A 16,012-nucleotide genomic window follows, 5' to 3' on the forward strand; every position below is an offset into this window, starting at 1 on the left:
AGGTAGTGGTAGTACTTTATACGGGGGGGGGCATAAAAATGATTGAATACCCTGTAGTAAACAGCAATAATGCATGAAAATATAAGGTACTTGGGTAACACGCTCGATTTAAAAAAAATGCAGAAGCCATAAGCCATCTACCACTTCACAGTGACCCTAATTGGGACAGTGATAACTAATATTAAAACCCTTTATATATTGATGTGGTTTCCCATTCCTGTGTCCACTATTTGGGCCTAATCCTTCTCAGTCCTTATCCACAAGCACGTCACAGGACAAAGCGGTAAGGTTTTTAATATTAGTTAGGACTGTCCCAATTACGTCACCGTGAAGTGGTGGGATGGCTTTGGCTTTTTTAATAAAGAACATGTTAACTAAATCTCCTATATTATTTTCACGCACTGTGCCATTTACTGCAGGGTATTCAATCATGTTTGTGTTTTTTTTCTGTTCAGTGGCCAGTGTGAACGCGCGCTTACACGCTCCATGCACACCAGATTGTATCTTTTTTATGGGGAATCCTGGTGACATGTTCCCTTTAGGCAGGCTTACATCTATGCAGATTGTACAAGTGAACTTCACTGTCTCAAAAGTGGTTTACCTGTTTAAGGCTAGTTTCACACTAGTGTATCTACATGCAGCGCACGGCGCCACTAAGCCCCTCCTCCTCCGGTCATCTCCTACTATCGCACATCACTGCATGCGATCTGCGCACCCTACCTTTAGCATAGGGTGCGCAGACTGTGTGCTAGTAGGATTTTGCGTGTGCTGCGCCCTTTTGACGGTGCGCCGAGCGCACCATGTTGCATTTTGGGGCGCTTGGCGCACAGTCAAAAAGAGCGCAGCGCACGCAAAATCCTACTAGCGCAGTCTGCGCACCCTATGCTCAAGATAGGGGGCGCAGATGGCATGCAGCGATGTGCGATAGTAGATGACCAGAGGGGGCGCCGTGCACTGCGTGTAGATACGCTAGTGTGAAACTAGCCTAACCCAGTTATTACAGTACCTTCCATGTGTTACACAGATGCATCATGGGCTTGTCCATGCATGAAATAAAAGGCTAAATTACAACATGGAGATCAGAGCAGTGTTTTATTTACATTCAGAACCAGTTTAAGAGGAACAAATTAAGATTTCCCACAGAAATCTCAGACTTTTACTTACAGAAATATTGGCTAAATAACATTCTTACATATATAGAAACCTTTAATTTTATAAAAGTGCATTTTTTTGCATTGAAAAATTTTGCTTGTTTCATGCAATGCATTTCTTATGTATTGTACAACTGTAATATGCTGTTGGTGCATGCGGGCAGGACTGATGGATCTGTGGCTCGGCCCCCCATGGCCTGTTTCCGGTGTCTAGGACCAGATACCATAATACCAGCCTTGAATAGAAGGAGACAGCAACCAACCCTGAGAGACATCCAAGGTGGGAACGCCCCGTCATGCCAAAGGGAGTCTGCTAGATCCAGGCGTAGTAGACCAGCGCTGATGGGTTTGTGGACGCCAGGAGGGGGTTGGGCCTGAAGGAAGGTTTCTTTTCCTGGCGGGTAGGAGAGTTGTCCTGTTGGTTGCTTTTTTGGACTGAACATTTCCGAAACCACAATTGGACTGTGCACCTCTTGGGAAGCAGGAGTTTAGGCTTCTGTTGCCGAAGAAAAGTACTCTTACCCTGATAGGTAGAGGGCAGGAAGCACTAGAAAGTTGGCGTGCATGATTGTTCAGGGCGCAGGTGGTGTGGCCCGGCCACCAGAGGCTAGACGAGAGCCTGGATTTTTAAGAGTAGGGTCGCAGGAGCCTCTGTCAAACGTGGAGGCCGCATGAATAGGAAGGTTTCCCCAGGAGATGTCCATATTGCTCAGGGGAAAACTAGGACATATTTGTCTTGTCCCTTCATTTTTTTTAATGGAGCCCCCTCACTGCCTGGTAGGATATACCTGTCCTGAAGATTTCAAATCCTAACCTTTACACAGACTTTCAGGCGACTGGCAGGTAACGGGATTTGTCTTCCCTCCCTACTCTATCTGGATATGGGGGGGCGAGAGGGTAGGGGGATTAGTGGCAAGGACTGTCCGCCGGAAAACCGCAAACACTCTTGATGTGTTAGGGCCCTGCCTCGTAGACCACAGATGATATGGTAGTGACAATTCTAGGTGGGAGATCAGAGTGATAACTCCACTCTGTCGCCCTTAAACGCCATATCTGAAAGAAAAAGGGAAATCATTAATAAAAAAAATCAAGACCTAAGGCAGAAACCAGCCTGGGTGGTCCGGACCCATGTCTGCCTCCTACTGACACTAAGCGAAAACGGATTAGCTTCATGCCAGTTGGTGGTGTACCCTCCAAGCATAAGCAGCATACAAACATAGCTTTTTGTGTGCCCAAATGAAGCATTAACCACCCCGCACACCAACCAGAAGGCCACACAGGGTAACCCCCCCCCTGTCCAATCATAAACCTCCACCTCACACTAATCAGTGGACCCCACAGGATAAACCCATCAAAGCCCAAATGCTCCCTTCCCCCAAGCATAAATCCCCATCAGATGCCCGCTCAAGCATAAATCCCCAGCATGCACCCTCCACCCCCAAGCAAAACCCCTCATCGGACGTCCACACACCCCCAAGCGCGCAAGCCCCCATCGGACGTCCCCACGCCCCCACCGGACGTCCCCACGCCCCCACCGGACGTCCCCACGCCCCCACCGGACGTCCCCACGCCCCCACCGGACGTCCCCACGCCCCCACCGGATGTCCCCACGCCCCCATGCGCACAAGCCCCCATCGGACGTCCCCACGCCCCCAAGCCCCCATCGGACGTCCACACGCCCCCAAGCGCACAAGCCCCCATCGGACGTCCACACGCCCCCAAGCGCACAAGCCCCCATCGGACGTCCACACGCCCCCAAGCGCACAAGCCCCCATCGGACGTCCACACGCCCCCAAGCGCACAAGCCCCCATCGGACGTCCACACGCCCCCAAGCGCACAAGCCCCCATCGGACGTCCACACGCCCCCAAGCATAAGCCCCCATCGGACGTCCACACGCCCCCAAGCATAAGCCCCCATCGGACGTCCACACGCCCCCAAGCATAAACCCCCATCGGACGTCCACACGCCTCCAAGCATAAGCCCCCATCGGACGTCCACACGCCCCCAAGCATAAGCCCCCATCGGACGTCCACACGCCCCCAAGCATAAGCCCCCATCGGACGTCCACACGCCCCCAAGCATAAGCCCCCATCGGACGTCCACACGCCCCCAAGCATAAGCCCCCATCGGACGTCCACACGCCCCCAAGCATAAGCCCCCATCGGACGTCCACACGCCCCCAAGCATAAGCCCCCATCGGACGTCCACACGCCCCCAAGCATAAGCCCCCATCGGACGTCCACACGCCCCCAAGCATAAGCCCCCATCGGACGTCCACACGCCCCCAAGCATAAGCCCCCATCGGACGTCCACACGCCCCCAAGCATAAGCCCCCATCGGACGTCCACACGCCCCCAAGCATAAGCCCCCATCGGACGTCCACACGCCCCCAAGCATAAGCCCCCATCGGACGTCCACACGCCCCCAAGCATAAGCCCCCATCGGACGTCCACACGCCCCCAAGCATAAGCCCCCATCGGACGTCCACACGCCCCCAAGCATAAGCCCCCATCGGACGTCCACACGCCCCCAAGCATAAGCCCCCATCGGACGTCCACCCCCCCCGGCATAAACCCCTATCGGACGTCCACCCCCTTAAGCCTAAGCCCCTATCGGACGTCCACCCCCCTTAAGCCCCTATTGGATGCCATTCCCAGCATAAAACCATCATTGGACATTCACCCCCCCGCATAAAACCTCATCGAACGTCGACCCCTGACCCCTCCCCAGCATAAACCTCATCGGACGTCCACCCCCTCCCAGCATAAGTCCCATCGGATGTCCAGCTTCCCCATCATAAACCCCCATCGGATGTCCATCCCCCGTCGGATGTCCATCCCCCGAAAGTATAAACCCCCACCAGATGGCACCTCTTCCCCAAACAAAAAGCCCTACCAGTCGAGCGCCTACCCCAAAATAAATCCACCCCTTTCAAGTCACAACAGATGCAGACAGGCCCCTTCGCCCTAGCATCAAGTCCCCAAGACACCACAATTGCGCATTAAATCCCCCCCCGTCCCAAGATCCCAACCAGACCAGGAGGCGTTAATGCACGCTTGTGGGGTCTGTTTGTCCCCGGGGGGCCCTACTGGGGATAATGCACGCTCGTGGGGTCTGGTTGGGCTTCTGGGGGTCGATTAACGCATGCTTGTGGGGTCTGGTAGGGCCCCGGGGAAGGGTTGATGCATGCTTGAGAGGTCTGGTTGGGCCCTGCATTAGACCCCCAAGGAGCCCACCAGACCACAAACGCATGCATTAACCCCCTCCCCGTGAGCCCAACCAGACACACAAGTGTGAATTAAACCCTCCGCGCTTGTGGGATCTGGTGGGCTTCTGGGGTGGGTTAATGCAGGGTCCACTCAGACCCCGCAAACGTGCATTAACCCCCCCAGGGCCCAACTAGACCCCAAAAGCATGCATTAACCACCCCTGGAGCCCAACCAAACCACAAAAACGTGCAATAATCCCCCCCACAGTAAGGAGCCCACCCAGACCCCACAAGCATGCATTAATCCCGCCAGAAACCCAAACAGAACCCACAAGCGTACATTAAAAACCCCTGAGATCCAACCAGAACCCATAAGCGTGCATTAATCCCCCGGGAGCCCAACCAGACCTCACAAACGTGCATTAACCCCCCCCCCCCGGGACTACCCAACCCTGCGTGTGCATTAACCTCCCCCCCGGGACCCAACCAAACACGGCAAGCGTGCATTAACCCCCCCCCCCCCCCGGGACCCAACCAAACACGGCAAGCGCGCATTAAACCCCCCCCCCCCGGGACCCAACCAAACACGGCAAGCGTGCATTAACCCCCCCCCCGGGACCCAACCAAACACGGCAAGAGTGAATTAACCCCCCCCGGGACCCAATTAACCCCCCCCCGGGACCCAACCAAACACAGCAAGCGTGCATTAACCCCCCCGGGACCCAACCAAACACGGCAAGCGTGCATTAACCCCCCCGGGACCCAACCAAACACGGCAAGCGTGCATTAACCCCCCGGGGCCCAACCAAACACGGCAAGCGTGCATTAACCCCCCCCGGGGCCCAACCAGACACGGCAAGCGTGCATTAACCCTCCTGGGAGCCCAAGCAGACCCCACAAGCATGCATTAGTACCCCCCGAAGTACAACCAGAGCCCACAAGCGTGCATTAACCCCCAACCAGACCCCACAAGCATGCATCATTAACCCCCCTCTCCCGGGACTGCCAGACACCCCAAGCGTGCATCATTAACCCTCTCTCCCGGGATTGCCAGACACCCCAAGCATGCATCATTAACTCCCCTCTCCCGGGACTGCCAGACACCCCAAGCGTGCATCATTAAACCCCCTCTCCCGGGACTACCAGACACCACAAGCGTGCATCATCAACCCTCCTCTCCCGGGACTACCAGACACCACAAGCGTGCATCATCAACCCTCCTCTCCCGGGACTACCAGACGCCACAAGCGTGCATCATCAACCTTCCTCTCCCGGGACTACCAGACACCACAAGCGTGCATCATCAACCCTCCTCTCCCGGGACTACCAGACACCACAAGCGTGCATCATCAACCCTCCTCTCCCAGGACTACCAGACACCACAAGCGTGCATCATCAACCCTCCTCTCCCGGGACTACCAGACACCACAAGCGTGCATTAACCCCCCTCTCCCAGGACTACCAGACACCACAAGCGTGCATTAACCCCCCTCTCCCGGGACTACCAGACACCACAAGCGTGCATTAACCCCTCTCTCCCGGGACCAGCAGACACCAGAAACGTGCACTAACACACCCTGTACCCAGCCAGACCACGGGAGCATGCATTAACACCCCCCCCCCCCCCCCCCCCCCGGAGACCCAACCAGACCCCTCAGACGTGCATTAACCCCCCCCAGGACAAACAGACCCCACAAGCCAGCCTTAGCCCCCCTGGGAGCCCAAGCGGACCCCACAAGTGTGCATTAACCCCCACCCCCCTGACAAAACAGACCCTGCAAGCATGCATTAACCCCCCCTGGGAGCCAAAAGCAGACCTCACATGCATGCATTAGTACCCCCAGAAGTACAACCAGATCCCACAAGCGTGCATTAACCCCCACCCCCAACCAGACCCCACAAACATGCATTAGTAACCCCCCCAAGTACAACCAGACCCCCACAAGCGTGCATTAACCCCCACCCCCTGCCCCAAACAGACCCCAGAAGCATGCATTAGTACCCCCCGAAGTACAACCAGACCCCACAAGCATGCATTAACCCACCAGACCCGTAAGCGTGCATTAACCCCCACCCCCCAAACAGACCCCACAAGCATATATTAGAACCCCCCCAAAGTACAACCAGACCCCACAAGCATGCATTAACCCCCCACCCCGACCCCACAAGCATGCATTAGAACCCCCCAAAGTACAACCAGACCCCACAAGCGTGCATTAACACCAGGGCTGTGGAGTCGGAGTCGTGGAGTCAGTCGGTGCTCATTTTGGTGGAGTCGGAGTCGGAGTTGGAGTCGGTATAAAATGGACCGACTCCTAAAATATATAATAAATTGGGTACAGTAATTCAATGCAGGATGTGCTGAATATTTTTTCATAGGATTTTAGGAAAGTTATGAAATGTCCTATAAATGGCTGTTATATTCCTGATCTAAGGCTACATTCACACACAGCGTTTTCCCTGTGTTTTTTGAGGATACGTTTTTCAGTTGCAAAAGCTGATCATCTTTTTAAAAAACCGCATCACCTGAAAGGTTTTTGAGCTCATAGATAATGTTTTCAATAGCAAAAGCAGATTAGAAATCTGCTCTATCTATCCATTTATCCATATCTGTCTATCCATATCATATCTGTACCAAAAAGAATGAAAACCGGGTAGTACACCAATATATATTCTGTTCTATCTAAATATCTTGATTATTGGATCATAAAAATGATTAAATGTCTGAGGTTCACATTGTACTACAATAAATTTTTCACTTAAATATAAGCAATATGTGTGGGAGTCGGAGTCGTGGAGTCGGAGTTGGTGTAAGGGAAATTGAGGAGTCGGAGTCGCAGATTTGGCTTACCGACTCCACAGCCCTGATTAACACCCCACCCCCCTTCCCCAACCAGATCCCACAAGCATGCATTAGTACCCCCCAAAGTACAACCAGACCCCACAAGTGTGCATTATATACCCCAAGCCCCCTGCCCCAAACAGACCCCACAAGCATGCATGAACCCCTCTGGGAGCCCAAGCAGACCCCACAAGCATTAACCCTTCCAGACCCTAAACAGACCCCGTAAGCGTGCATTAACCCCCCCAGACCCCACCAGCGTGCATTAATCCCCCCCTCCCCTCCGGGAGCCCAACAGCTCCCAGGTAAGCCCCCAAATCCCACTAGTTAGCCCCAAGTATCAGCCCCATCAACCAAACATCTAAGAAGACACCAACCTGTTACTAAACCCTCCTGTCTGTCACCGACGCGGCTGACCTAACTCCACACTGCTCACAGACGCCGGCATCAGAGAGACAGCCAAGACAGTATGTAATGTAGGCTTCTCTCTCTGCACCAGAAGGTACAGACACGTGTAATGGCGTCTTCTCTTCCTGCCTTTGCTGTCAGAACACGCCCCCCTGGTATGACACGCCCCCAGAGCTGACATCACACCTGGAAGGAGCCCATACAGTCTAGCATTTACCATAAAGCCTGGGCCTCATTACACAGCTGTACAGGGGTCTAGTGAAGGCTTTTTAGCCCTTTCCTCAGACTGTAGCTCCTGGGAACAGGCCCTCACTCCTGTCCCCTCACTATAAAGCCTGGGCCTCATTATACAGCTGTACAGGGGTCTAGTGAAGGCTTTTTAGCCCTTTCCTCAGACTGTAGCTCCTGGGAACAGGCCCTCACTCCTGTCCCTTCACTATAAAGCCTGGGCCTCATTATACAGCTGTACAGGGGTCTAGTGAAGGCTTTTTAGCCCTTTCCTCAGACTGTAGCTCCTGGGCACAGGCCCTCACTCCTGTCCCTTCACTATAAAGCCTGGACCTCATTATACAGCTGTACAGGGGTCTAGTGAAGGCTTTTTAGCCCTTTCCTCAGACTGTAGCTCCTGGGAACAGGCCCTCACTCCTGTCCCTTCACTATAAAGCCTGGGCCTCATTATACAGCTGTACAGGGGTCTAGTGAAGGCTTTTTAGCCCTTTCCTCAGACTGTAGCTCCTGGGCACAGACCTTCACTCCTGTCCCTTCACTATAAAGCCTGGGCCTCATTATACAGCTGTACAGGGGTCTAGTGAAGGCTTTTTAGCCCTTTCCTCAGACTGTAGCTCCTGGGCACAGGCCCTCACTCCTGTCCCTTCACTATAAAGCCTGGACCTCATTATACAGCTGTACAGGGGTCTAGTGAAGGCTTTTTAGCCCTTTCCTCAGACTGTAGCTCCTGGGAACAGGCCCTCACTCCTGTCCCTTCACTATAAAGCCTGGGCCTCATTATTCAGCTGTACAGGGGTCTAGTGAAGGCTTTTTAGCCCTTTCCTCAGAATGTAGCTCCTGGGCACAGGCCCTCACTCCTGTCCCTTCACTATAAAGCCTGGGCCTCATTATACAGCTGTACAGGGGTCTAGTGAAGGCTTTTTAGCCCTTTCCTCAGACTGTAGCTCCTGGGAACAGGCCCTCACTCCTGACCCCTCACTATAAAGCCTGGGCCTCATTATACAGCTGTACAGGGGTCTAGTGAAGGCTTTTTAGCCCTTTCCTCAGACTGTAGCTCCTGGGAACAGGCCCTCACTCCTGTCCCTTCACTATAAAGCCTGGGCCTCATTATACAGCTGTACAGGGGTCTAGTGAAGGCTTTTTAGCCCTTTCCTCAGAATGTAGCTCCTGGGCACAGGCCCTCACTCCTGTCCCTTCACTATAAAGCCTGGGCCTCATTATACAGCTGTACAGGGGTCTAGTGAAGGCTTTTTAGCCCTTTCCTCAGACTGTAGCTCCTGGGAACAGGCCCTCACTCCTGACCCCTCACTATAAAGCCTGGGCCTCATTATACAGCTGTACAGGGGTCTAGTGAAGGCTTTTTAGCCCTTTCCTCAGACTGTAGCTCCTGGGAACAGGCCCTCACTCCTGTTCCTTCACTATAAAGCCTGGGCCTCATTATACAGCTGTACAGGGGTCTAGTGAAGGCTTTTTAGCCCTTTCCTCAGACTGTAGCTCCTGGGCACAGACCCTCACTCCTGTCCCTTCACTATAAAGCCTGGGCCTCATTATACAGCTGTACAGGGGTCTAGTGAAGGCTTTTTAGCCCTTTCCTCAGACTGTAGCTCCTGGGCACAGGCCCTCACTCCAGTCCCTTCACTATAAAGCCTGGGCCTCATTGTACAGCTGTACAGGGGTCTAGTGAAGGCTTTTTAGCCCTTTCCTCAGACTGTAGCTCCTGGGCACAGGCCCTCACTCCTGTCCCTTCACTATAAAGCCTGGGCCTCATTATACAGCTGTACAGGGGTCTAGTGAAGGCTTTTTATCCCTTTCCTCAGTCTGTAGGTCCTGGGAACAGGCCCTCACTCCTGTCCCTTCACTATAAAGCCTGGGCCTCATTATACAGCTGTAATTATGAAATTGTAATAAATGTGTCTCTCTATATATATTTTTATTCTTATTATTATTTTTGCCTAAAATACAAAGGCCATGTGTCATCTTAGAGGTTCGGCCTTTTAGAGATCATTTCATCTTCATCTTACTACTCACAATAACGGTCATTTTGACCAGGGGCGCCCACACTTTTACATGCCGCTGTCAATGCTTCATCCCGCTGGTGCTCAATATTTAATAGCGTCTTACTAAACTTAATGAAAAGTTTGGTGAATTTCTTTGAGCTGTTATTACTAGAGATGAGCAAATATCGTCGGAGAAGTTGTTATTGGCTAATATCACTTACCGAATAGCTGCATCGGGACCCCGGATCCCTGGAGCGCTCCCGATAATCAGCTGCATGTGTCGCCCTCCATGCAGGTGCTGTGACTATCACACAGCGTGACACACGCAGCTGATTATCGGGAGCGCTCCAGCACACTGAGTCCTGCACACACTGAGGCCCCTGATCATGTGACCCCTGACTCCTCCCCTCCTGTGACCTCATCACAGGTCCTGTGTGCACAGAGCAGTCATATATGTGGCGGACACTCCTGGATCTTCTGGTTTCTGGGCCGGTTCCTCCTGTGAGTCCTATTAACCCTTTCGCTCCCTGTTTTCTCCTTTCTGACAGGACAATTTCTGAATTCGGACAGTGTGACAGGAATTTAAGCAATGTGGAAGGAAAAAATGACAATTTTACTATTTTTCCTCACAAAAATGTGACTTTACCCCAAAATTGGCAGCGTAACAAATCCTTATTTTCCCCACTGTAGTTTGTAGACTCCATATACAGATCCCTTAACCCCTTTCTGACATGAGACGTACTATCCCGTCCAGCGTCGGACTGGAACACCTTGGGCCCACCAGAGAAAATCATTCTTGGGGCCCACTATGTAGCTACATAGAAAGAAATACAAGACCACCAATTGTGCGGTAAAACGCGCTAATATCAGGGTATATATAAGGCAGTACAGGTCTTAGTTATGTAGCAGGAGTTGGGGTAGCCTCCCTAATAGAATATAATGCAGCCATCTCATAGAATATAATGCTGCCTCCTCATAGGGTATAATGCTGCCCCCCTCTTAGGGTATAATGCTGCCCCCCTCATAGGGTATAATGCTGCCCCCCTCATAGGGTATAATGCTTCCCCTACTCATAGGGTATAATGCTGCCCCCCTCATAGGGTATAATGCTGCCCCCCTCATAGGGTATAATGCTGCCCCCCTCATAGGGTATAATGCTGCCCCCCTCATAGGGTATAATGCACCCCCTCATAGGGTATAATGCTTCCCCTACTCATAGGGTATAATGCTGCCCCCTCATAGGGTATAATACTGCCCCCCTCATAGGGTATAATGCTTCCCCTACTCATAGGGTATAATGCACCCCCTCATAGGGTATAATGCTTCCCCTACTCATAGGGTATAATGCTGCCCCCCTCATAGGGTATAATGTACCTCCTCATAGAATATAATGCTGCCCCCTCATAGGGTATAACACTAGATAAATAGATAGATAGAAGATAGATAATGGATAAATAGATACTGTAGATATAGAGATAGATATATAGAAATAGATAGAGAGAGAGATAGGTAGATAGATAGGTAGGGGATAAATAGATAGATCGATGGATAGATAGATATGAAGATAATAGATATAGAGATAGATGGATAGATAGATAGATAAAGGATAAATAGATCTATGGATAGATGATAGATGGATAGATATAAAGATAATATACATATAGATAGCTATAGATAGGTATAGAGATAGATAGAGATAGATAGAGATAGATAGATAGAGATAGATATAGATAGATAGATACAGAGATAGATATAGAGATAGATATAGATAGTCTATCTCTATATCTATCTATCTCTGTATCTATCTCTTTATCTATCTATCTATATCTATCTAAATCTATCTCTATATCTATCTCTATATGTAAGATAGAGACAGATATAGAAATAGAGATAGATAGATATACAGATAGAAATAGATAGATATAGAGAGAGATATAGATAGCTAGAGATAGAAATAGAGATAGATAGATATAGAGAGAGATATATAGAGAGATATAGATAGCTAGAGATAGAAATAGAGAGATTAATAGATATGGGGATATAGATAGATATACAGATAGAGATGGATAGAGAGATATAGATAGAGATAGATAGAGAGATTGCTATAGGGATAGATATAGAGATAGACAGACAGATAGATATAGAGATAGATAGATATAGATAGATATACAGATAGAGATAGATAGATATAGAGAGAGATATAGATAGAGATAGATATACAGATAGAAATAGATAGAGAGATATAGAGAGATAGATAGATATAGAGATACTGTAGATAGATATAGAGATAGATAGATGGATAAGATAGATAGATGAATATAGAGATAGATGGATATAGAGATAGATAAAAAAAAACCACAATACTCACCTCTCCTCCTCGCTCCCACGCTGATGCCGGCTTCAGACTCAGGAGCTGTCCCATCTGCCAGACACACAGCGGGTGCACGATGGTGACGTCATCGCGCATCGGCTGTGAGTCAGGAGCAGAGGGGACTGATGGGAGAGAGACGCTCTCTCTTCCACTGCAATTGAGGGCGGGGCCGGCTGCCTAGGCTGGGGGCGGGGCCCCGGGGAGTGGAGACCGAGAGTGAAATGATATTCACTGCTTCGCAGTGAATATTCATTTCTCTTTAGTAGCTGGGACAGGGGCTCCTGACACCCGCTGCTGCTCCGCTGGCAGGGCCCCCATAGCAGCTGTGTGGCACTGGCTGGGAGCCCCTGGAGCAGTGGGGGCCCAAGGCAACTGCTGGCCCTGTATGCCAGCAGGGGCCAGGGCCCACCGGAGAATCCTCCGGCTCCCCGGTGGGCCAGTCCGACGCTGATCCCGTTCCTGGGACCCGGGCCCCTATGCCCATGGACGGGATAGTACGTCTACAGCGATCAGCGGCGCCCACGGGGTGAGCGCCGCTGATCGCGGCCGGGTGTCAGCTGATTATCACAGCTGACACCCGGCACAATGTGTCAGGGGCGGTCACGGACCGCCCCCGACACGTTAACCCCTTGCACACCGTGATCAAACATGATCGCGGTGTACCGGGGGTTAAAGGGAAGCATCGGCAGGGAGGGGGCTCCCTCCATGCTTCCCTGAGCCCCCCACGGCAGCGCAATGTGCAGCGCTGCTGCGGGGGGCTCCTTCCCTGCAGGCCCCCGAATCCAAGATGGCGTCGGGGGCCTGCAGGGAGCCGGCTTCCTCAGTGCCTGCAAAGCGCAGGCATGAGGAAACCTGTGTAGTGTCTGTGACAGATTGGTGATCTGTGATGTGACAGATCAGCGATCTGTCACAGCACAGTGATGTCCCACCTGGGACAATATAATAAAGTGAAAAAAAAAAAAAAAAGTGTAAGAATAATTTTAAAAAAATCGCCAAATAAATTAGAAAAAAAAAAAAATATTCCCCCAATAAATTCATTTTTTGGAAATAAAAAAAACCCAAAACAATAAAAGTTCACATATTAAGTATCGCCGCGTCCGTAACGACCTGCCCTATAAAACTGTCCCATTTGTTAACCCCTTTAGTGAACCCCTTAAAAAATAAAAATAAAAAACAAAGCAAAAAAAAATGATTTATCATCATACCGCCAAACAAAAAGTGCAATAACGCACGATCAAAAAGATGCATATAAATATCCATGGTACCGCTGAAAACGTCATCTTGTCCCGCAAAAAACGATCCGCCACACAGCATCATCAGCGAAAAAATAAAAAAGTTTTAGCTCGCAGAATAAAGCGATGGAAAAATAATTATTTTTTATATAAAATAGTCTTCATTGCATAAAACCGACAAAACATAAAAAAACGACCTAAATGAGGTATCGCTGTAACCGTACTGACCCGAAGAATAAAACCGCTTTATCAATTTTACCGCACGCAGAACGGTGTAAACGCACCCCCCAAAAGAAATTCATGAAACGCTGGTTTTTGTTCATTCTGCGTCCCAAAAATCAGAATAAAAAGCGATCAAAAAATGTCACGTGCCCGAAAATGGTACCAATAAAAATGTCAACTCGTCCCGCAAAGAATAAGACCACACATGACTCGGTGGGTCAAAATACGGAAAAATTATAGCTCTCAGTATGTGGTGATGCAAAAACTATTTTTACAATAAAAAGCGTCTTTTAGCGTATGACAGCTGCCAAACATAAAAACCGCCATAAATAGTAAGTCAAACCCCCCGTTATCACCCCCTTAGGGAAAAATAATAAAATAAAAAGAAAATGTATTTATTTCCCTTTTCCCATTAGGGTTAGGGCTAGGGTTAGGGTTAGGGCTGAGATTAGGGTTAGGGGTGTGTTGGGGTTAGGGATGGAGTTAGAATTGGGGCTTTCCACTGTTTGGGCACATCAGGTGCTCTCCAAATGCAACATGGCGTCTGATCTCAATTCCAGCCAATTCTGCGTTGAAAAAGTTAAATGGTGCTCCTTCCCTTCCAAGCTATTCCATGCGCCCAAACAGTGTTTTACCCCCACATATAGGGTATCAGCCTCCTCAGGACAAATTGCAAAACATCTTTTGGGGTCCAATTTCTCCTGTTACCATTAGGAAAATAAAAAATTGGGGGCAAAAATATCATTTTTGTGGAAAAATATAATTTTTTTATTTTCACGCCCTGGCGTTATAAACTTCTGTGAAGCACTTGGGGGTTCAAAGTGCTCACCACACATCTAGATAAGTTCCGTGGGGGGTCTAGTGTCCAAAGTGGGGACACTTGTGGGGAGTTTCAATAGTTTAGGTACCTCAGGGGCTCTCCAAACGCACATGACACCCGCAGACCATTCCATCAGTCTGCATTCGAAAACGTCACTACTTCCCTTCCGAGCCCCAACGTGTGCCCATACAATAGTTTTCTCCCACATATGGGGTATCAGCGTACTCAGGACAAATTGGACAACAACTTTTAGGGTCCAATTTCTCTTGTTACCCTTGGGAAAATACAAAAATTGGGGACTAATTGATCATGTTTGTGGAAAAAATACAATTTTTTTTATTTTCATGCCCAGGCATTATAAACTTCTGTGAAGCCCTTGGGGGTTCAAAGTGCTCACCACACATCTAGATAAGTTCCTTGGGGGGTCTAGTTTCAAAAATGGTGTCATTTGTGGGGGGGTTTCCACTGTTTTGGTACATCAGGGGTTTTCTACTCACGACATGGTGTCCGATCTCAATTCCAGCCAAAAACGTCAAATGGCGCTGCTTCCCTTCCAAGCTCTGCCATGCGCCCAAATAGTGGTTTACCCTCACATGTGGGGTATCAGCGTACTCAGGACAAATTGCACAATAACTTTTAGGGTCCTGTTACCCTTGGGAAAATAAAAATTGGGGGTGAAAAGATCATTTTTGTGGAAAAAATATGATTTTTTAATTGTACCGCTGTACGTTATAAACTTCTGTGAAACCCTTGTGGGTTCAAAGTTCTCACCACATATCTAGATAAGTTCCTTAGGGGGTCTAGTTTCCAAAATGGTGTCATTTGTGGGGGGTTTCTACTGTTTTGGTACATCAGGGGTTTTCCAATCGTGACATGGTGTCCAATCTCAATTCCAGCCAAAAACGTCAAATGGCGCTGCTTCACTTCTGAGCTCTGCCATGCCCCCAAATAGTGGTTTACCCCCACATGTGGGGTATCAGCGTACTCAGGACAAATTGCCCAATAACTTTTAGGGTCCTGTTACCCTTGGGAAAATAAAAATTGGGGGTGAAAAGATCATTTTTGTGGAAAAAATATGATTTTTTAATTGTACCGCTGTACGTTATAAACTTCTGTGAAGCCTTTGTGGGTTCAAAGTTTTCACCACATATCTAGATAAGTTCCTTGGGGGGTCTAGTTTCCAAAATGGGGTCACTTGTGGGGGGTTTCCACTGTTTAGGTACATCAGGGGCTCTCCAAACGTGACATGGCGTCCGATCTGAATTCCAGCCAATTTTGCATTGAAAAAGTCAAACGGCGCTCCTTCCATTCTGAGCTCTGCCATGCACCGAAACAGTGGTTCCCCCCCACATATCAGGTATCAGCGTACTCAGGATAAATTGCACAATAAGTTTTGCAGTCCAATTTCTCCTGTTACCCTTGGTAAAATAAAAAAAATTGAACCTGAAGTATTTTTTTTGTGGAAAAAAGTTAGAGGTTCATTTTTTTTTTTTTTTTAAATATTCAAAAAATTCCTGTGACGCACCTAAAG

At 49.6% G+C, this 16,012-nt stretch overlaps 1 protein-coding gene and 1 long non-coding RNA gene across 4 annotated transcripts in view; one reads left to right on the top strand and one right to left on the bottom strand.

Moving 5' to 3' along the window:
- LOC141099673 (oocyte zinc finger protein XlCOF8.4-like) overlaps positions 1-16,012 on the top strand; it is a 65,144-nt gene that overhangs the window by 29,898 nt on the left and 19,234 nt on the right. The window lies entirely within an intron of this gene.
- On the bottom strand, positions 1,074-7,798 carry LOC141099675 (uncharacterized). Its single transcript, XR_012234504.1, has 2 exons — positions 7,581-7,798; positions 1,074-2,204 (listed from the first exon to the last, which is right to left on the bottom strand). It is a non-coding gene; the product is annotated as an uncharacterized lncRNA (long non-coding RNA).

The sequence above is a fragment of the Dendrobates tinctorius genome, unplaced genomic scaffold (assembly GCF_039654945.1).
Source record: "Dendrobates tinctorius isolate UK_male_01 unplaced genomic scaffold, ASM3965494v1 ptg000101l, whole genome shotgun sequence".
Taxonomy (NCBI): domain Eukaryota; kingdom Metazoa; phylum Chordata; class Amphibia; order Anura; family Dendrobatidae; genus Dendrobates; species Dendrobates tinctorius.